This window comes from Setaria italica, chromosome II (assembly GCF_000263155.2).
Source record: "Setaria italica strain Yugu1 chromosome II, Setaria_italica_v2.0, whole genome shotgun sequence".
Lineage (NCBI taxonomy): Eukaryota > Viridiplantae > Streptophyta > Magnoliopsida > Poales > Poaceae > Setaria > Setaria italica.
Window position 1 is genome coordinate 14668105 of NC_028451.1, and position 22599 is coordinate 14690703.

General features: G+C 48.7%; 1 pseudogene; it reads right to left on the reverse strand.

Annotated features, from left to right (window-relative positions):
* Positions 1-4393: 4393 nt before the first annotated feature.
* Positions 4394-17778, reverse strand: LOC101763875 (annotated as a pseudogene).
* Positions 17779-22599: the final 4821 nt, after the last annotated feature.

Below are 22599 nucleotides of genomic sequence, written 5' to 3' on the forward strand. Positions count from 1 at the left end.
CCGGTCGTCACCATCAACTTGCACGACTACAGTGGTCAGCCGCCATATGCGATCACGTTCTCAGCTACAGTGGCTGACCACCGAATCATCGATGAGACCTAACGGCAACCGCCCTTTCCCAGTAGCAGTACCAACAAGACGTAGAGACAAGAAAGGAAGACGGCGTCTCTAGTAGCTCCTCCCGCTCCCTTGTTTTACCTTTTTACCTTTTTACCTTTCTTACTCCCAGCTCATTATGTAACTCCTGTGTCCTCCTTACACTATAAAAGGGGGACTAGGGGGCCCGAGAGAAGGAGGAGGACAACGGAACAACACCGAACACACACAACAGCTCCCGTAGAATCCTAGAACTCAAGACATTTTCAGCATCGGTACACACCCACAGAGACCTGGGAACCAGCTTCCCTCTCTCGCCTGTTTGTAGCCCCTACTGCAGACTTGGTACGAGTAACATGAGCAGCCACTCGCACTGGACATAGAGCTATTCCTGCCCGAACCAATATAAACCTCGTGTCCTCCCGTACAACCATCCGAGCCTAACGCGCAAAGAAAATAAATTTACTAAGCTGGTAGTCTCGACCCGTGATTCTTGACACCGACAGTAATAGTGTGGAATCTAAGTACTTGAAGCATGGAGATGAAATATTATCACAGTACAAATAACAGTACAATGGCATGTGAGGCGCCCAACATGACAAACCTAAAGAGCACCTTGCTGTTTTGGAGGAAGATTCTCCCTAATGCTTCTTCATCTTCTTCTGTCGCTCTTCTTCCTAGAGGAGTTGCCCCTGACCAGCTTCAAATTCTTCCTTCTGCCGTTTCAGTGCTACCTCTCGAGCACCTAACTAGTCGCGCCGCCTCTGCAGTTCATCCTCCTTGCCCTTCAAACGGATCTGTTGTTGGTGGATGCGTCGCTCTTGCTTGAGCAAGATGTGCCGCGTCTCGAGCCGCTTCTAGCCTACCATATTATTGGGCTTTGGTCTGTAGCACCACTAGAATTATACCCACCTCCCCTAAAGGCCTAGTGTCGATCCATTCCATAAATGTGCAAGCCTGCATGTTGATTCGTGATTAGTTCTAGGTACCAGTACATAGATAACATATTGAAAATGTTTATGAATAGACTAACCTTGAAATCATCATCAATATTGGGACACTTGAAGTACCTACACCCCTTCTTCCCCTAGGTACTCGATCCTCCCATACTTGCAACCACGCACGGAAGTCGCAGTGGCATTTGGGGTGCTCATTCTATGATGGAATCCCATTTTGCTTATCCCTCCACGATGCCATTTCTTAGAGGAAGAAGCAACCTCACTACAAGCGTTGCATTCGGGTTGGGAAGTGGTAGTAGTGCGTTTGAACGTTGCCTGGACGTCCGATATATAGAACGCTAGTGACATGATTCGTGGACCATGTCCATAATGGAAAAAGGAAAAGTACATGCATGGACATCATAGTCTGCACCGGTCTACCTATCAGAGTCTATGCACCATCCTTCATAATATAGTCTACAAAGGACCACACATCATAGTCTACAACATGGTACACATCATAGCATGCACTAGCCTACAAAAGATAAAGGAGGCCTGTTGACGCCAGATTTTGACACGTATGGAATCGGCCTCAAGAAACGGAAGGATTAGCCGATGCGGCAAGATGAAAAGGTCACGATTGGGAATCGGCCGATTGGTGCTACAGTTGGGGATCGGCCGATTGGCGCTGCAGTGTTTTGGCGGATGGAGTTGGTAGAAATCGGTCGATTGAGGGACTTAGGCAATTGGGCCAATATGGGCTTAAAGTGGATTACGACGAGAAATTAAAGGGGGATTGGCCCATAAGGGCGCAACGACCAGCTCCGATGCGAGTTATACTTGTAAATATTCGTTTTCGTTTAAAATTAGAGAGAGAATCCTAGTCGGTTAAGAGATTGGTTGTAACAGGCTATAAATAGCCATCCTTAGAGATCTGTAACATCAACATCAAATCAATACAACAATCTACTATTTCCTCAAACTTTACTTTCAAGTCGGCGACTTCGCCAGTACTTTTCTTTTCACGAGTTCGTACGGGTTGGCGGGGCTGCATCAACTTGATCTCCAGCCGATTCTGTACTTTACTGATAAGCTTCCTCGAGATCGGAACCTTAGCCGATCGTAACCTTTGGGATCTGACACGTTTCTTTCCTTGCCAATCAACAGGTCAGATTGGCTGGCACGCCACGCGAACCGCACCAGGGCGATCACCCGAACAGGAGTTAAGCAGATTCTCCCGGGTAGTGTGTCCGACGCTCAGGTTCAATCGGCTGATCTTTAGTGCCAACACACTTTTGACATGCCCAGTGGGACGAGTACAACCACTACCATGTCGAAAGCTGCCGAAATCTCCGAAGACAACGTCATCGAGGTGACGGAAGCAGACCTCAAGGATGACCAGAAGGAGGAGTTGGAGAAGCAAATAGCACAGTACCGAAAGATATGCCTGCAATCCTTCAGCCGTACCAGGAGTGGGGAAACTGTCAAGAAAGCTCCTTTTCCAACTCCCCGCTAGATTACAATCACCGAGGACTCGGGCAAGATGTCCGAGATGGTTCAACAGTCTGTCTACCAGGCTTTCATCGATCAATCCCCGGTGATAACCAATACGGTATACAATGCTGTCATTAGCTCCCTGGCCAATGGTGTGTCTCAAGGATATCAAGGGCCCGCGTACGCCCAACCTATCACAGCCCCGGTCAGGAGGTTCCAAGCATACCCTACTCGGCTCCTCAGTCAATCCAAGCTCAGCCTGGAGGATCCAGCGCTCCTTCGCCATCAATGCATCTGGGTCACAACGGCACACCATACCTCCAGTCACATACGCCGCCTCAATCCATCTAGATATCCTCCGCGCAATCGTCTTCACTAAATTCAATGCCTTGGAGGGCACCATCGACGACGGCCGTCCAAGATCAATTAGCCGGCTATGGAGGCTCTCCGACCCAGGCACCCTTCCAATCGGTCGTACGGCCGACAGCTCTGCAGTATCAACCAGTCACGTCGGAGATGGGCAGGGGGGCAGAGACTGCAGAAGCACTTCGGGGCGCTGCGTCGATTATACTATATGAAACGGTCGGTTCACTGAGACACCAGATGCCGACTACAGAACCGTCCACGGCACCACAGAACCCGCCGCACGCTTTCGTCCATCACCCGATCATCCCTCCGCCGATCTACCAACACGTGCCAATCCCCCAGCCAATAGTTCATCAACAAAAAGCAGACTGGACAGCACGGATAGCAGAAGTGATTCAAGATCAATTCGGTTTGAAGCCAAAGGTACAAACTTACACATACAGAACGCCGTACCCACCCACCTACGACCTACTACCGTTTCCCCATCGGTACAAAGTTCCCGATTTCACCAAGTTTTCGGGGCTCGATGATACCTCAACTGTGGAGCACGTGAATAGATTCATCATCCAATGTGGGGAGGCGGCTACACAGGATACTCTAAGGGTGCGTCTCTTCTCATCGTCTCTATCCGGGTCGGCCTTCCAATGGTTCACTACGCTACCACCCAACTCCATAGTTACTTGGGCTGACTTGGAGAAGCAGTTCCACAAGTACTTCTACGCGGGAGTGCATGAGATGAAACTCTTAGATCTGACCAGCCTCAGACAAAGAAGTAACGAGCCAGTGTCCACATACGTGCAGAGGTTCAGGGAAGTCAGGAACAAGTGCTACACCCTAATCTTGACCGATGCACAGTTGGCCGATATAGCCTTCCAAGGTCTCCTGCCTCACATCAAAGAAAAATATGCTTCACAAGAGTTCAAGAGCCTGAGTCAAATCGTACATCGACTGTCTGGTCAGGAAATACACCCCTTTGATCAACGGAGGAATTTTTAGAAGAAGGTGGCATACTTAGAAGGATCTGAATCCGAAGAAGAGGCAGAAATCGGCCTGGCAGAGTGGGTTAAGGGCAAAAAAACCGATATCGTGTCCTTTCTGGAAAAAGGAACCAGAGGCGTTCGGTTTCGACACGTCAAAGGCTGATAAAATTTTCGATCTACTCCTCCAACAAGGACAGATCAAACTCTCACCCTACCATACGATCCCATCGGCCGAGCAACTAAAAAAGATGAAGTATTGCAAATGGCACAATGCCACCTCCCACAACACGAACAAGTGCAAAATCTTCCGACAGCAAATACAATTGGCCATTGAGCAAGGCAGGCTAGAATTCAAGGTCCCGACGAAGCCAACAAAGCCGATGAAGATCGATCAGCATCCTTTCCCCACCAACATGGTTGATATGGGAAGGAACGCACTCCATACCAGGGTGCTGACATCAGAATCGGCTAAAAAGAGCGGTGCCGTAGACCCCAGGAATCAAGCTGCACCCGAAGATGTCAAAGGGAAGAGACGGATGGATGATGAACCACTAGAAGTAAACTGTAGACGTTGCACATCACCTTTAGCGGAACGGCATCCGCAGGCGGGATGAACTCCACCATGTCGCCTGCGACGGTGTCGACCAGCCCATTAACCGGAGCAACAGCATCGACCACCTGCGGAAGTTCCAGCACCATGCACCTGATGCTCGGGAACGCCGCGGCCACCGCGCCGGTGCCCCCGGCGACGTCCACCAGCGATGAGATCCCCTCAGCTCGAACACCTGGGGCGACCCACGGATTGCCATGTCCATGACGAACCGCGTGTCTGACGCGAGCGCGTCGTTGAAGAAGCCGCCCAGCGCGGCGTCGCGGCCGAGGACGCCCCAGATGTCCCCGCCGTGCGTCATCTCGAACGCCGTCGTCGTCGCAGCGGCGCTGCCGCCGCTCCCGTCGCCGGCACCGGCGAGGACCCACTCGGTCAGGTTCATCACCGGCGTCACGAAGGGTGGCGCCACGAACAAGAGCGTCACCGGCGCGAGGCCGCCGCCCTGGCCACTGTCGCCGTCCACGAGCAGGATGGAGACGGCGGTGACGCGGTACTCGCCGTCGTCGCTCGGTCGCTCCCCTCGGCGAAGACGCCCGACGCGGCGAGCTCGCGCATGACGCCGCGCAGGCAGGGGAGCCTGCTCACGTCCAGGGAGAACTCGGCGAGCAGGTCCTCGAGGGACGCCGCGCCGCCACGGCGGTGGATGGCGTCGGCGACGCCGAGCCTGACGGCGCACTGGAGGGCCTTGGACTTGACGTAGCCGAGGGCGTGATGGCGCAGCTCCACGCTGGCCTGCAGCAGCTCGGCGCGCGAGAACCCGGTGCCGTTGCGCACTTGCGCTGCGGCATTGATGGTTGGTTTGTCGCCGACTCGATCGCCGTTAATTGCATTGCATCCTCGTATCTTTTTCTACTGGATCAGAAGGGTACTTTGTAGTGAGCACATGCACGATGATCGGCCAGAATGGGCCCAAATATAATTTTTGTAAAAAAAATCTGTCTAATTTGTGGTCTTTGATCAACTTTGGTATTTTGTGAGGCCTTTGATCAGATAGACAGTTTTTTTTTTATCCATGAAGGCATTTGTATCGTACTGATCGGAAAGGTACTTCACTTTGAGTGAACCCTGCTGAATCGATGACCGGCGAGAATGTTTTTATCGATCTGCAGGTTGTCATAACCACAAATTATTTTTTCCTCGTTTTCGAGATGCGGTTCTTGTTCTTTTTTTTCATGTGTTATTACTTATTACTAGAATTGAAAATTAAGGATGTTCAGGATAAAACTAAGGACCCGTTTGGTTTTCTCAGAAATTAGCAGAGCTAAATTTAATCAGGCCCAAATCTGAATTTTGTGTTAAAAATGTGTCTAATTTGTGGCCTTGGATCAGAGGGGAATTTGTGGCCTTGGATCAGAGGGGAATAGCTAACTGGTAATTAGGTACTCTGGGTATTAGAAAGACTTTCTACTTTATTAGGGGCGAATCCAGCCAAGAGCATCATCAGGGTCATTAGGAATCATTACATTATATGACTTTTTTATGAGTTGTAATAGTGGTTTACTAAGGATTTGCAAATTTCATCGGGGTCAGCTAACCCCGATAAACAGTCTTAGATCCGCCCCTATCTTTATTATACGTGAAATCTGGTTTCGTATTGGAATTTCTTATTAGGGTTTAGTATTTTTTTAAGAGGAATTTGTGTTCATATCCCTGTTTTGAACGTCGATGGTGATTTTACCCTTGTATTTTCAACTTTATGATTTTGCCCCTACTTTTTGAAATCGAAGAGAGAGTTTGCCCCTATTATGTGAAGTGCATTTAACGGTGTTAAAATTGGTAAAAAAGACAAGTTTGTCATTGCGGATTTACCCTTACTATTATGAGTTCTTTGTGCTTTTACCCCTGTTTTGACAAAAAAAAATGGATAGCATTTTGACAGGCTTTAACAAAAAATTGTCAACCAATCTGATAAAGATATTTGGATCTGACACAAAATTTGTCAAAGTATTAGACCAACATCATGACATAAATATCTGATAGGAAAAGCACCAGATCACATATATTAGACCAACAACAGCACCATATGACATATATGCCCAACATAAAGCACCAGATCACATATATTGGAAAACAAAAGCACTAGATGTTCACATTTCATCCCATCATATCCATATCACAACCCAACAAGTTCACATGTCATCCCATCATGTCCGGATCACAACCCAACAAGTTCACATGTCATCCCAACTACTAGAGAACGTACATGGCAAATGGAAAACAGGTCATTCAAGCATCTATGCCTAGCAATGCAGCCAAGTTTCTTAAGTTTCCGCCTCTTCCCCTTCCCCTTCCACCTGCACCTGCTGCTCCCCTCCCTCTTCCCCTTCCCATTCCCCTTCCAGTTTGTGTTGCACTTCCACTTGCACTTGCATTTCATATGACAAGAGTAAAAGTGTGTTATTAAACAAGTTGGTGGTACAAAAATGAATAAATAAGCAAATAAATTGAAATGAGTATCAATCCATGACTCAGATTGATGCTTGTGCTAAATTGAAATAAATTGAAATGATGATCCCTCTCCTCTATCTTTGACATGAAGTAGTTGAACTTGTCAGTTGTGAAGCTCTTTCTTGTTGCCCATATATTCTTGCCATAAAGCTCACCATTGAATCCATTATTCTTCATATTCTTCCACAAATGCCTCATGCACTCTCTATGTTCCACTCCTGGGTATACATCTTCTACATCCCTCTCTATCCTTTTACCGGCATTTGTACTAATGACCAAACCCGTAGGATGACCAATTGCCTTCTTCAAGTTGTTGACAAATCAAGTCCAACTGTGCTTGGACTCGGTCTCATTCACTCCATATGCCACTGGAAATAGCTAGTTATGACCATCCACTGCCACAACTGCTGCTAACTGACCTCTTGCCCTTCCTGTAAGATGAGTGGCATCCATGGCAATGTAGGGCCTACATCCTTGCAAAAATCCATCAATGCATGTGTTGACGCCAAATTTTGACACGTATGAAATCGGCGTCAGGAAAGGAAGAAATCAGGAGATGCGGCAAGACACAGAGGTCACGGTTGGAAATCGGCCGATTGGTGCTACAGTCAAGGGTCGGCCGATTGCCCTTTAAGAGTGCAACTCCGCTTCGCCCGACCCCTGAGTCCTAGGGTCAGATGCGCCCGACCCTCTGAGGGAGGAACTCAGCCTCGCCCGACCTTAGGTCCCAGGGTCGGAGTAGTCAGAACCCCCGACATGTGGGCCGTAATCGGCTGTCCCTTGCTGATGGAGTTGGTAGAAATCGGCCGATTAGGAGGCTGGAGCAATTGGGCCGGTGTGGGCTTGAAGTGGATTATGAAGATAAAAAGGGAGTCAGCCCATGAGAGCATGATGATTGACCCAGTACGAGTCGTACTTGCAAATATTCTTTTTTTGTTTCAAATTAGAGATAGAGTTCTAGTCGGTTAAGAAGTCATTTGTAACAGGCTATAAATAGCCACCCTTGTAGATCTGTAATCATCATCAAATCAATACAACAAACTACTATTTCCTCGCACTTACTTTCAAGCAGGCGATTTCGCCAATACTTTTCTTCTTTTTCACGAGTTCATACGAGTTGGCTAGGCTGCATCAACTTGACCTCCGGCTGATTCTGTAAGTTCCGTTTACCGAATAATATCTAAGCTTTAACTTTGGGCGCATCGCTGTCGTTTCGTTTAGATTTATTCACCAGTTATCGATATCCACTAGAATTCTAGGTTTTACCTGTTGTTCTAGTTTTATCACCATTTATCCAGCTAGGAATTGGAACTTTCGGCTTTCCTGTGCCTTATTATTCAATCTATTATTTTACGCATAGCCGATTTAGATCTATTCCTAGTGTTGTTACTATAAGCATTGTTTAGATTACTCCAGCAGTCTTCTTTATTAATGCTGCCCGGTAATCGGCTGCATTATAGCCGATTTCCTTATTACGGCAAATCGGCCGATTCGCTGATAAGCTATCTCGAGATCGGAACCTTAGCCGATCGCAACCTCTAGGATCTGACACGTTTCTTTCCTTGCCAATCAACAGGTTAGATTGGCTGGCACGTCGCGCGAACCGCACCAGGGCGATCACCCGAACAGGAGCTAAGCAGATTCTCCCGGGTCGTGTGTCCGACGATGGGAATTCGATCTGCCAATTTCTAGCGCCAACACACTTTTGGCACGCCCGGTGGGACCAATACAACCGCCACTATGTCAAAAGCTGCCGAAGTCTCGGAAGACAACGTCATTGAAGTGACGGAAGCAGACCTCAGAGATGACCAGAAGGAAGAATTGGAAAAGCAGATGACATACTACCGGAAGATGTGTCTGCAATCCTTCAGTCATACCAGGAGTGGGGAAACTGTCTAAAAGACTCCGTTTCCAACTCCCCGCCAGATCACAATCGCCGAGGACTCGGGCAAGATGTCCGAGATGGTTCAACAATCTGTCTATCAAGCTTTCATTGATCAATCCCCGGTGATTTCTAATACGATATACAATGCCGTCATCAGCTCCTTGGCCAACGGCGTGTCCCAAGGGTACCAGGGGCCGGCGTATGCCCCACCTATTACGGCCCCGACCAGGAGTTATTCAAATACACCCTACTCGGCTCCTCAGCCAATCCAGGCTCCAATTGGAGGTCCCGGCACCTCATCATCATCAATCCCTCTCGGCCCTAACAGCGCGCCGTATCTCCAGCCGCAGTCCGTTCACTTGTCCTCCGCGCAGTTGTCTCCTTCGAATTCAATGCCTTGGGGGGCACCATCGGCGTCGGCCGTACAAGATCAATCGGCCAGCTATGGAAGCATTCCAATCCAAGCACCTTTCCAATCGGTTGCGCGGCCGATGATGCCACATATCAGCCTATCATGCCGGAGATGAGCAGGGGGCAGAAGCAACGGAAGCACTTCGGGGCATTGCGCCGATCGTGCTATATGACGAAGCCGTCGGTTCACTCAGACAGCCGATCCCGACTACGCAACCGGCCACGTCACATCAAGCACGTTCTCACCCACCACCCAGTCATCCCGCCGCCGGTCCACCAGCACGTGCCGATTCCCCAGCCGATAGTCCATCAGCAACAACCAGATTGGACGGCACGTATAGCGGAGGTGATTCAAGAGCAATTCGGTTTAAAACTGAAGATGCAGACCTACACATACAAGACACCATACCCGCCTACTTATGACTTACTGTCGTTTCCCCATCGGTACAAAGTTCCCGATTTCACCAAGTTTTCGGGGCTGGATGACACCTCCACTGTAGAGCACATGAACAGATTCATCATCCAATGCGGAGAGGCAGCGGCGCAGGATGCTCTACGAGTGCGCCTTTTCTCATCATCCCTGTCCGGGTCGGCCTTCCAATGGTTCGCTACACTGCCACCCAACTCAATAATTACATGGGCTAACCTAGAGAGGCAGTTTCACAAGTATTTCTATGCGGGGGTCACGAGATGAAGCTTTCTGATTTAACCAGCCTCGGACAGAGAAGTGATGAGCCGGTATCCTCGTATGTGCAGAGGATCAGGGAGATCAGGAACAAATGCTACTCCCTAGCCCTGACTGATGCACAATTGGCCGACATAGCCTTCCAGGGTCTCCTGCCTCATATCAAAGAGAAATATGCTTCACAGGAGTTTGAGAGCTTGAGCCAAATCGTGCATCGACTGTCTGGCCAGGAAGTACGCCCCTTTGATCCACGAAGGAACTTCCAGAAAAAGGTGGCGTACTTAGAGGAGGTTGAATCCGAAGAAGAAACAGAGATCGGCCTGGTGGAGTGGGTTAAAGGAAAACAGCCGATATCGTGTCCGTTCGGGAAAAAGGAGCCGGAAGTATTCGGTTTCGACATATCAAAGGCCGATAAAATTTTCGATCTTCTCCTCCAAGAAGGACAGATCAAACTCTCGCCATACCATACGATCCCGTCGGCCGAACGGCTGAAGAAGATGAAATATTGCAAGTGGCATAACGCCACCTCCCACGATACAAATGAATGCAAAATCTTTCGACAGCAAATACAGTCGGCCATCGAACAAGGCAGGCTCAAATTTGAGGTCCCAACAAAGCCGGCCAAGCCGATGAAGATCGACCAGCACCCCTTCCCCACCAACATGGTTGACACGGGGAAGAATTCGCTCCAAACCAAGGTGCTGACATCTGAATCAGCTAAGAAAAGCGGCGCCGTGGACCTCAGCAATCAAGCAACGTCCGAAGACATCAAGGGAAAACGACGGATAGAGGATGAATACGACGGATCAGAAGAACCACGCAGGCCTGTCACTTCCAAATTTTTGCTCGACAAATATCAACGGCAGCAGGAACGCTCAAGATCCCGAGAAGAGGCGATGCGGCAACATGAAGATCACTGGCGATGCCCATTCTTCATCCACTGCTGGGAAAGCAACCTTAGGTTGCCGTCGGCCGATAATTGCCCTGAGTGCAACGGCCCGTATCGTAATAATCGGCCATTCAGGAGGTCTCGCTCCAGAGATGGAAGACCAGAGCCGATCAACAGGAATTGGCGCGAACAAGAAGACCGGTGCCCTCCAGTGCGTGATCGGCTGGGGGGCAGAGGTGACCGATATGATCGGTCGGAAGACAGGCGCGAACGAAACGATAAGCCGGGGGGCAAGTTCGATCGGCACAGCCAACCAGAAAACAAGGTCAGCGTTCACGATCGACTTGAAGAGATGGTCGATGCTCGGGTATCAGATGAGAACCCCTTAGGACGCGAACCAGAATGGGAATGCGCCAGGCCACGGACTAAACCGGTGAACCCCAGGTGGTGCCCTGATGGATTGACCAAGTCTCAAAAACGAAGAATCCAACGTCTCCGCCAGTGGGAACAACAGGAAGAAGAGCAACAACATACGGTGGACGAGAAGAACGGCAGGTCTCAGGTCTGGCGCCCCAAAAGACACGACAGGAGGGACAACAAATCGGCAGCTGACATCAGCATGGTTTTAATACTGCCGTTGGAATTCATGACTCCCGCCGACCGACAGAACATGTCGGCAATAGAAGAGCAGATGGCAAAATTGGCTTTAGAGCCAATGACAGCCACGTTCTAGAAGCCCGAAGACGACAAACGACAACACCTAAAGGTATTGTTTCTAAAGGGGCATGTCAACGGCCGACCCATCACCAGATTGCTAGTAGACGGAGGAGCTGCTGTTAACATCATGCCATACGCCATGTTCCGGAAGCTAGGGAAGAGTGATGACGACCTGACTAGGACAGACATGATGCTCAAGGACTTCGAAGGCAACGTGTCTCCCGCCCGCGGCGCACTCTGCGTCAACCTCACCATCGGCAGTAAAACCCTTCCTACTACTTTCTTTATTATTAATGGCAAAGGGTCCTACAACATGCTACTCGGCCGAGACTGGATACACGCAAATTGCTGCATCCCGTCTACGATGCACCAATGCCTCGTACAGTGGGTCGGCGACAACATCGAGGTGGTCACCGCCGATTCCGCATACAGCGTCGCGTCAGCCGATACGCAGCAATGGAGCTGCGAGAATGTCAAGTGCATATCCGGGAGGATATGGGACACTGATTTCCTCAAGGTGTCCAATTTTGGCCTACAGCCGATCCGAGCAGTCGGCTCCGAAGATTCAGACTAAATGGATCAGTTCGCCCGTGAAGATGGAAAGCTAGGACACGGGTTCACGTTGGCCGATTCAATTAGAAAATGATAGAGCGATGGCACCAAGCCAAGGCTGACGTATATTAGTGCAAATTTGGATCCATAATACAAATGTAAATTGACAAGTTTATTAAGAGAGTTTAAGGATTGCTTTTCTTGGGAATACCATGAGATGCCCGGATTAGACCGATCTATTATCGAACATCGGTTACCCATAAAGCCGGGATATCGGCCGTATCAGCAACCTGCATGGCGGTGCAATCCTAAAATCCTACCTGATAATAAGGCCGAAATAATGAGGCTAATCGAAGCAAAATTTATTCGGCAATGCTGTTATGCCGAATGGATCTCCAACATTGTACCCGTATACAAGAAGAACGGAAAGCTCTGCGTATGCGTTGATTTCAGGAATCTCAATCAGGCCACGCCAATGGACGGATACCTAATGCCGACGGCCGATGTGCTGATAGATGCCGCCGCGGGGCACAAAGTTATTAGTTTCATGGATGGAAATGCTGGATATAATCAGATACTAATGGCCAAAGAGGACATATCCAAAATAGCCTTCAGATGCCCGGGTCACCTTGGTTTATTCGAGTGGGTGGTAATGACTTTCGGTTTGAAGAACGCCGGTGCTACGTATCAGCGAGCCATGAATTACATATTTCACAAACTTATCGGCATCCTGGTTGAAATTTACATCGACGATGTCGTAGTCAAATCAAAAGGACACCAGGAACATCTAACTGATTTGCGGCAGGTACTGAAATGCACAAAGAAACATGGGCTAAAGAAGAACTCGAACAAGTGTGCTTTCGGCGTGTCCGCCGGACAAAACCTGGGATTCATGGTTCACGAACGAGGGATAGAAATCAACCGGAAGACCATAGCGGCCATCAATAAAGTTGTGGCCCCGCAAGACTGAGTTGCAGCCCCTAATTGGTAAGGTAAATTTCATCAGAAGATTCATATCTAATCTATCCGGGCGTATCCAAGCCTTCACACCATTGTTAAAGTTGAAACCCGACCAAGAGTTCGTATGGGGAGAAGAGCAACGCAAGGCACTAGAAGATATCAAGCAGTACTTGGTCTCGCCACTAGTATTGGTCCCACCTTAAACTGGTAAGCCGTTTAAACTATATTTATCAGCCGATGAACGAGCTATCGGGTCGGCTCTGGTCCAGGAGTTGGAGGGGAAGGAACGGGTAATATATTATGTCAGCAGAAGACTTCTGCACGCCGAAACAAGAATGTGTAGTCGTATGCAAAGATGACGTGGTAAAATACATGCTGTCATTGCCGATCTTGAAAGGACGAATCAGAAAATGGATCTTGGCCTTATCGGACTTCGATCTACGATATGAATCGGCAAAGGTCGTCAAGGGTCAGGTGATGGCCGATTTTGTTGCCCGGCACTGCGGACCAGAGACTACCTTCGTGGAACCAGTGCCGTGGACCTTATATTTTGACGGTTCGTCATGTATGGCCGGATCAGGAATCGGCATCGTTCTCATATCGCCTCGGGGGGCAGGCTATGATTTCTCTCTGCCGATAGAAGCATCCGCCACTAACAACCAAGCAGAGTACCGAGCTGTGTTGAAGGGGTTACAATTATTGAGGGAAATCAAGGCCGACGCCGTCGAGATTTTTGGGGATTCCATACTTATCGTGAACCAATTAACAGGAAGGTCTGAATGCAAGGATGATGTATTAAGGATTTATTACGAGGATTGCCTTCAACTTCTGAAAGAATTCAAGTCCGCGGTTATTGAGCACATCCTAAGGAATCATAACAAGGATGCCAACAGGCTTGCCCAACATGCATCCGGATATCGGCCGATTCAGGGCGCTATGGCTCTAGAGCTCGCGGCCGACAACTGGCGAAAAGAGATCGCCTATTACCTGAAAGATCCATCTAAGAAAGTGGATCGGCGGATACGATTTCAGGCCACAAAATATGTGCTACTAGAAGACGACTTGTTCTACCGGATGATTGATGGTGTTATGCTCAAATGCCTAGGAACAGAGGAGGCGAAAACTCTGATGGGAGAAATCCACGAAGGAGTATGTGGAGCCCACCAATCAGCACATAAGATGAAATGGATGATTAGGAATAATGGGTACTACTGGCCGACAATCCTCGAAGACTGCTTCAAATATTATAAAGGATGCTAAGATTGTCAGAAATACGGGAATGTACAGCGTGCGCATCGGCCATGAATCCTATTATCAAACCATGACCGTTCAGAGGATTGGGAATAGACCTCATCGGACAAGTTTATCCTCCGTCAAGCAAAGGGCATAAATTCATTCTAGTAACCACAGATTATTTCACCAAATGGGTGGAAGCGATTCCGCTAAAGGCCGTAACATCGGCCACCATGGTTGATTTCGTAAGGGACCATATCGTCTACCATTTCGGCATTCCCCAGACTATCACAGCCGATCAAGGAACGATGTTTACATCAGGAAAAATCGAAGAGTTCACGGCCGATATGGGAATCAAACTGCTAAACTCCTCTCCGTACTATGCCCAAGCTAATGGTCAGGTCGAATCTTCCAATGAAGGGATAATTAAGTTAATCAAGAGGAAGATAGAAGAACAACAAAAAAAAGTGGCATTTGTGCCTGACCGAGGCTCTATGGGCATACAGGATGGCTTGCCACGGGGCCACCAAGATGTCTCCTTATCAGTTGGTGTACGGTCACAAGGCAGTACTGCCGTGGGAATTGAGGACAGGATCGAGACGCACGTCGCTCCAAGATCAGCTGACGGACGATGATTACTCCTCACTCATGAAAAGGGAACTTGATGACTTGGCGGGCCAACGATTGAGAGCTTTGATCAGTATCGAAGAAAACAAGAAGAAGGTGGCCAGATGGTATGATAAGAAGGTCAAGGTCAAGCAGTTCTCTCCGAGGGACCTGGTATGGAAGTTAGTGCTGCCGATCGGGTCAAAGGATCCTAAATTCGGTAAGTGGTCTCCTACGTGGGAAGGGCCGTATAAAATCGGCCGGTGTGCTCCAGGAAACGCTTACATTCTGGAAATGATCGAAGGAGAAGAGTTTACTAGGGCTTTGAACGGGAGATACTTGAAAAGGTACTACCCTAGTATATGGGTCGGAGCATAAGGATCGACCACAGAATATGATAAACAAACACACAGTCGATACAAGAGAAAATCGCCTAAAGAGAAAACATAATCGTCCAAATCGGCCGATTTATTATTCGGTACAAACGATGGGTTACACGGCCGACGCAGTACAAGTCGCCCTTAGAGCAAAAAAATAATCAACCACGCCTTTTCTTGAGTTCTCTCTCAACCCGGCCTAGTTCTATCAGAAGACGGATGCGTCGTTCTTCTATGTCTTTCATTGCGGCCTCCGCTTCAACTTGACGAGGAAGAAGATGACTCCAGTCCATTGCCGGGCGCGATGTCCCTGCCGCGGCATCTTCAAAGGCAACCTGACAAGGAAGCGGGTGGCTTCTGTCAACTCGAGGTCGCCTATGGTCGTTACCGTCGAGGAAGTCCCAGATCCGTTGGATGTCGGCGGGGACGTGTTCTTTGAGTTCTTCACGGTGAGCCGTGATTAGGTCCTTGTCTTCTTGCGATAATGGTTCGTCAGAATATACGAGCCCGATGGCTCGTTCGAGTTCAGGACTAAGGCGCCGTGGCTGGGAAAAAAGACAGCATATAACCGCCTAAGATGAGGTGTTTATGAGGAATCGAACTGAAATGAGGCGAAGGCAGATCTCTTACCTGGTTAATAGAGGAAAAGGAAGAAGATGAAGAAGACATGACTGTAGAACGCTCCGACGAAAAACAAGTCAGGGAAAAGGAATCAAGTGGAACGGGCGCTCTCAAAGGCAAGACCAAGACTAGCATTTATAAGAAGAGAAAGCGTGGATGTTTGGTAAGACGCGTCCCATCGGAAGTAAAAAGGGCAATAAATAAGGGGGCGTCGCGAAGGACGGTCAAAAGAGGCATTAATATTCGTACAAAAACTACCAGTACTTTTACAGATCGCCCAAAAGAGCATTGATGGCCGCAATTGCTCGACGTCGGATCTGATCGGCCGAGTCCAGAACCCGTTGGTCATCTTCTACCGACCCCGGGACTTCTGACATATGGCGGTGGAGTCTAAGGGCTTCGTGAGCCAGATGCTGCCTTTCCCGCTTCAAATCGGCGATAACGGAGGGGAGCTCCTGGAGCCTCTTCTCTTCGGCGGCTATTTCCTTGGTCACTTGCTCCATCTCCTTGGCAAGTTCTGCTCTTCGGCGCTTGAGGCGGTCTATCGTGCCAACGAGTCCGGGGCGGGAGTCCTCCAGAAAATGAATCCGTTGATGTACCTCTTGAGCCTGACGCTTGTATGAATCTTCTTCTTCACGAGTCTTGGTCAGTTTGGCGCGATCGGCCATGTGACGTAGAGCCCTGAAGACCGGAATCCGCATTGACTCAATATACGCGGCCGGCGCCAAGGCTTCTTCGGCCTCCTCTGGTACTCGCCCGCTGACGTCACCAAAGAGCTGCCGAATCGGCGAGGCATCTTCTACCAATCGGCCGATGTCCTCTTGAAGAAGGGATCGTATGCTTTCAAGCTTGGCATGGACGTCATCAAGGACGGAGCTCAAAGTGACCTGACGGGAAGCAACTTCCTCGTCATCAGAAAGTGCGACCGCAAACGAGAAGAGGTTGTTATTAGGGGTATCCTGTTCCTGTAAAATAGTAAATGAAAAGAGAACAAGTTAGCCGATGGTAGTAGCAAATCGGCCAATCAAGGGTGGGAGATCTCTTACCTCTTTAAAATGGATTTCTTCCATCTGCGTTTGCGAGACCGTCACCCTCGACTCTGGGACTGGCACCATTGGCTCGTCAGAAGAAGAGGACTCAACGACAATCGGCGCTCTGCTCGGGCCAACTTCTTGAAGGGTGGCCAATGGTTGATCAGGCAACGCGCTTAATGCACCGGTAACCTGTGTCAAAGTTAGTAAGAGCATCATCCAAATACTAGAAGATCGGGTTGAAGGATCGTATACCTCAGCAGGACGGAGCGCTGGCATTTCATTAGCTGCTTGGGTTACTACTGATTGCTGAGGGTTCGCAAGGGTAGTCTGTGCAGCCTAATATAAGAGGAGTCAGTATGGAAATAGCAATCGGGGAGATTGGACAGTGAGTTTACCTGCATAGCCTCCACCAATAATGACGCGGCGGCTGCTCCGGCTTCTGTGGCGACTTGAATGTATACCTCTTCAGCAGTCGGAAGGATCGGCACAACCGAAGTTTCTGCCGATGTAATCATGGGTGGATCGGCCGATTCTGTATGGGCACGCACTCGGCGACTGGTTTTCTTGACAACCTTCTTCTATGCCTGCTTCGCTCGGCCGGCGATGTCGTCTACAAAAGGGGCATGATAGCCGATGAGGGGTAATGTTGTGTATGGATAACGGTCCTCTATCGGCCGACCACTCCGGCTGCATTTTGGGGGAGCGCGGCTTTCAGACTGAGTCAACAGCAAGAGTTAGTATATATGTGTAAAAAAATAAGGGGAAATGAAAATCGGCTAGGGAAAAGAAGAGTACCTCGGTGTTCGGATCGATGTTGGCTGGATCCAAGAGGTTGCAGTATATCGATGCAGAAGCACAGAACAGGTACTTTTCCATTCGGCCCACCATAGCTTGAATTGCTGAACGGCGAAAGGGGCTACTATCCAACCATTCAGATCTATGGTACTGGAGTCTGGAATCCGATCTCGCAGCCGGTTATAGTCAAGACCCTTGGTGAGTTCATCTCTGAACTTTGCTCGGCCCGCGAAGTATGCGTAAATCGGCAATTGACCTAGGCCGAATTGCCGTGCTGCGATGGAGGGGTTGTAAAACTCATAAGTAGGAGCGTCTTTCCCCGAGAAGAAGTTTGCCGATAAGATTCCCGGTTTGATTAATTCATCTGTGAGGTTTTCATCGAATCAGCCAGTAGTTGAGTCAAAACAAGAAGGGAGCTCAAAGATTGGGTCATCCCTCTGATAAGGGAACCAGCTGGTTGCGTCTTCGCTGAAGCCATTATAAAAACACCTGAAGTATTCGGCCACTTTGGTAGCAGAGTACGAACAACTAGAAAAGGCCGATGCCGCTTTGCCGAAAGATGTACATCGGCGTCGAACAGTGGGGTTCTCTGCCGATTCAATGTTGGGGAATGTCATGTGCTCCACTCGCTTCTGAGAGATCTTGCTCATGTACAGGTTAAGCCACAAGTTGATAAACCACCAGGGCCCACCGGAGTTTCCAATCGGCTCCCCTTGGGGATAATTTAACGCCAATTTGGTGGAGCATATGATAGGCTGCCCCCAGTAGGTGCTTTCCAAGGGGAACAGAAGCCCCTGTCGATAATGCCTCGGCCAGAGCCTGTGTGTTGGTGGATGGACCGGCTGCTCTCCCACAGAAAAAATGTTTCTCTAGCCACATCATCAGGAATGCCGTGTGCTCTCTGTTCTCGACTGATCCGGCCCTTCTATTGCATCTAATGAATCACTTCCATCCGTCGATTCCCTTTGTGTCCAGCCGATGAGATGTCGTGGCCAAAAGGCGAAAAGGGGTATCTGGGGAGGAGATGTCAAGGCCGGTCAACATAACCACATCGGCCAAGGTGGGAGTCATAGGTCCGTGGCCGAAGAGGAATGCATTAAGAGCGTCAAACCAAAAATAAGAGGCTGCTATCACTAATGGCTCGTTTCTTTCCATTTGGGATAAAGATAGATCGATGCACTGGCCGATTTTGCGCTCATCCCATTGGACTCTCTTGGAGGCGGCTATCCGTTGGTACCATTCTCTCCAGCCGGGGGTTTCATTCGGCCATGACCTGAAGGTACCTAACCAGTGATCTAAGTCCATGGTTGATTGCTTAAAAGGGATCCTATGGGTTTCCAGATTGATTAGGTCAGTTGGATCCGGGTTTCCCATGGGATCAAGACAGATAAGGCCGGGAGTTTCTATGAAACGAATGGTAATCTGATGCCTAACCGCCTAAAAAAGGAAAAAGAGGGTGCGAGAGTAAGAACGGATCTAAAAGTAAATGCATTATTAAGGAAAGTTTCGGTAATGACCTCCGGGATGAAGCTCATCGTAGTTGGCGGGATCGCCGATGGAGCTGCAGATGCTGAAGCCGCCGATGGGATTTTGGTTGAAGCCCCAATTCCCGCCGATGGAGCTCCTTCTCCCGTCGATGGAGCCGCCGCTGTTGCCGCTGGAACTTCCGCCGATGGGGCCATCTCCGGGGCTTCGGGCGGTGGTGAAGTGCCTGAAGGTGCCGCCATTGGAGAAGTAAGGGGGAATGTAGATGGAAGGAGATGTCGGGGAAAAGCTGGAAGCTAAGGAAGGCGTCGGAGGAAGAAGAAGGCCTGTGCGCTAAAGAAGGAAGACGTGAGCTCTTAAAGGGAGTACGGGACGTGCTGATATTTAAAGGTGGTCTGAGAAGGGGTAAAAGCGGAATTTTTACCGCGCCGGCGTTTCAATTTTTTCGGGAGGAGTGGTTGTCATGGGCGTCCGTTTTGAAAAGATTGCAATCATCAGGCTGGAGACCGCGAAACGGAAGGATATTTTCAATGCGTTTGTTTCGGAAGGGAAGTTGAAAAGAATTTCGAAGTAAAGACTATGTTTTACTCCAAAACTGGGGGGCATGTGTTGACGCCAGATTTTGACACGTATGAAATCAGCGTTAGGAAAGGAAGAAATCAGGAGATGCGGCAAGACACAAAGGTCACGGTTGGAAATTGACCGATTGGTGCTACAGTCAAGGGTCGGCCGATTGCCCTTTAAGGGTGCAACTCCGCTTCGCCCGACCCCTGAGTCCTGGGGTCGGATGCGCCCGACCCTCTGAAGGAGGGACTCCGCCTCGCCCGACCTTAGGTCCCAGGGTCGGAGTAGTCAGAACCCCCGACATGTGGGCCGTAATCAGCTGTCCCTTGCCGATGGAGTTGGTAGAAATCGGCCAATTAGGAGGCTGGAGCAATTGGGCCGGTGTGGGCTTGAAGTGGATTATGAAGATAAAAAGGGAGTCAGCCCATGAGAGCATGATGATTGACCCAGTACGAGTCGTACTTGTAAATATTCGTTTTTTGTTTAAAATTAGAGATAGAGTTCTAGTCAGTTAAGAAGTCATTTATAACAGGCTATAAATAGCCACCCTTGTAGATCTGTAATCATCATCAAATCAATACAACAAACTACTATTTCCTCGCACTTACTTTCAAGCAGGCGATTTTGCCAATACTTTTCTTCTTTTTCACGAGTTCATACGAGTTGGCTAGGCTGCATCAACTTGACCTCCGGCTGATTCTGTAAGTTCCGTTTACCGAATAATATCTAAGCTTTAACTTTGGGCGCATCGCTGTCGTTTCGTTTAGATTTATTCACCAGTTATCGATATCCACTAGAATTCTAGGTTTTACCTGTTGTTCTAGTTTTATCACCAGCTATCCAACTAGGAATTGGAACTTTCGGCTTTCCTGTGCCTTATTATTCAATCTATTATTTTACGCATCGCCGATTTAGATCTATTCCTAGTGTTGTTACTATAAGCATTGTTTAGATTACTCCAGCAATCTTCTTTATTAACACTGCTCGGTAATCGGCTGCATTATAGCCGATTTCCTTATTACGGCAAATCGGCCGATTCGCTGATAAGCTATCTCAAGATCGGAACCTTAGCCGATCGCAACCTCTGGGATCTGACACGTTTCTTTCCTTGCTAATCAACAGGTCAGATTGGCTGGCACGCCGCGCGAACCGCACCAGGGCGATCACCCGAACAGGAGCTAAGCAGATTCTCCCGGGTCGTGTGTCCGACGATGGGAATTCGATCAGCCGATTTCTAGCGCCAACAGCATGGCTTAAGAGCAACAAAGAATCTCGTGAAACACACATCACCATTGTGCTCTTCAGTGTCTAGCTCAACAATACTACCAGGAACAGATCTCAGCAACTCAGCTTGATATGTGGGTAGCAAATAGCTGTCCTCCCACTTTCCATATATCATGTCCAGCGCTCTCAGCTTTCCTCTAACAACTCTATCATATGGAACTTCAATGGAGTACTTCTTCTTTAACCTGTCCTACAACTCCCTTCGTCCGTTCTTCCCGTAACAAGTTGACCACTCTATCAGCTACTCATTTATTTGAGGCCATTGTATCACCACAGTTGTTGACTGAACCACAAGTATGCTTTGGTCCACTTATCTTAACCTGCAACAAAAAAAACAGCAACAAAAAGTAACTTTTCTGAGTCAAAACAGCAACAAAAAGTAAGTATGAAAATTAGAAACAGCAACAAAAGTACTGAATTTACCTTGCATCCAATGTACTTCTTGCTTGTTGATGCATAAAATTTCCAATTGCATCCCTCTTCGGCTCTCTCGCAGATTGCTCTAAATCTGCTCAAAAGCATTATCATTCAAGATAGCATGATGGGTAACCGCTGATTTGCATTAGTCCACATCTGGGAACACCACATTAACATCAATACATGGATCATCAACATCATATGAAAATGGAGGAGGATCAAACTCATCAACTATTTCACCATCAGGATCAAATTCAGGGTCAGACTCGTCAGAGCATGAAGATGCAGCCAAAACAGTGTCATAGCTGCTATCACTTGGTGCTAGAAGTGAATCTATGTCGGAGTACATTCCCTCCTCATCAACTCCTACCCTCTCATACATGGCTCTCTTCTTTTTAGATGTGGATTTGGCTCTCAATTTTTTGGCTGTCTCACTTGTGTCTCTCACATTTGTGGCTATCTCACTGGCTGTCTCATTTGTGGGTACTCTATTCCTTAGAGAAGGGTGTCACCTACATTTTGTTGGAGAAAAGTACAATGGGCCCTCAAAATCATTTATCTGGGCAACAATACAGACTACTCCATTCTCTAGATTGAGTTCAAACCATTCAGACAGATGTTCATCAGATTTTATCTCAAAAGAGTTATTGTCCAACTCACGACACAAATATATATATTGCTTTGAACCCCACAAGTAGTATTCAGCTATGAAGTTAACTAACTGCATCAACCCATAGTTATGTGTGTCAACAACTTGTGGTGTTAATGTTTTACCCTGCAGCCATGACTTTAGGCCCCCATTAGGCAAGCTGAAAAATGAACGAACTCTAACAACAAGTTGCAAATCATAGCACCGAATATGAAGTTAGCTAAATCGCTCTAAAGACCATAGCTATAGCACATTCCTACAGACCCATTTCAATTAAAATCTATGGCATACATGGATATTTAAGATCAGGAATTACCTAGCCTTTTCCATGGTGTTGCGCTCTCCCTCGCTATCCTTCTTGTACTCATGCTAGAGCAGAGAAGGCGTCGGGGTTGGAACCCGTATCCGACGTTGGGGCTGGAACCCGTGCCCCCTGCGCTGGGCCCGCGCCCGGCATCGGGACTTCAACCCGCGTGCCCGGGGCCGCACCCAGGCCAGGCTGC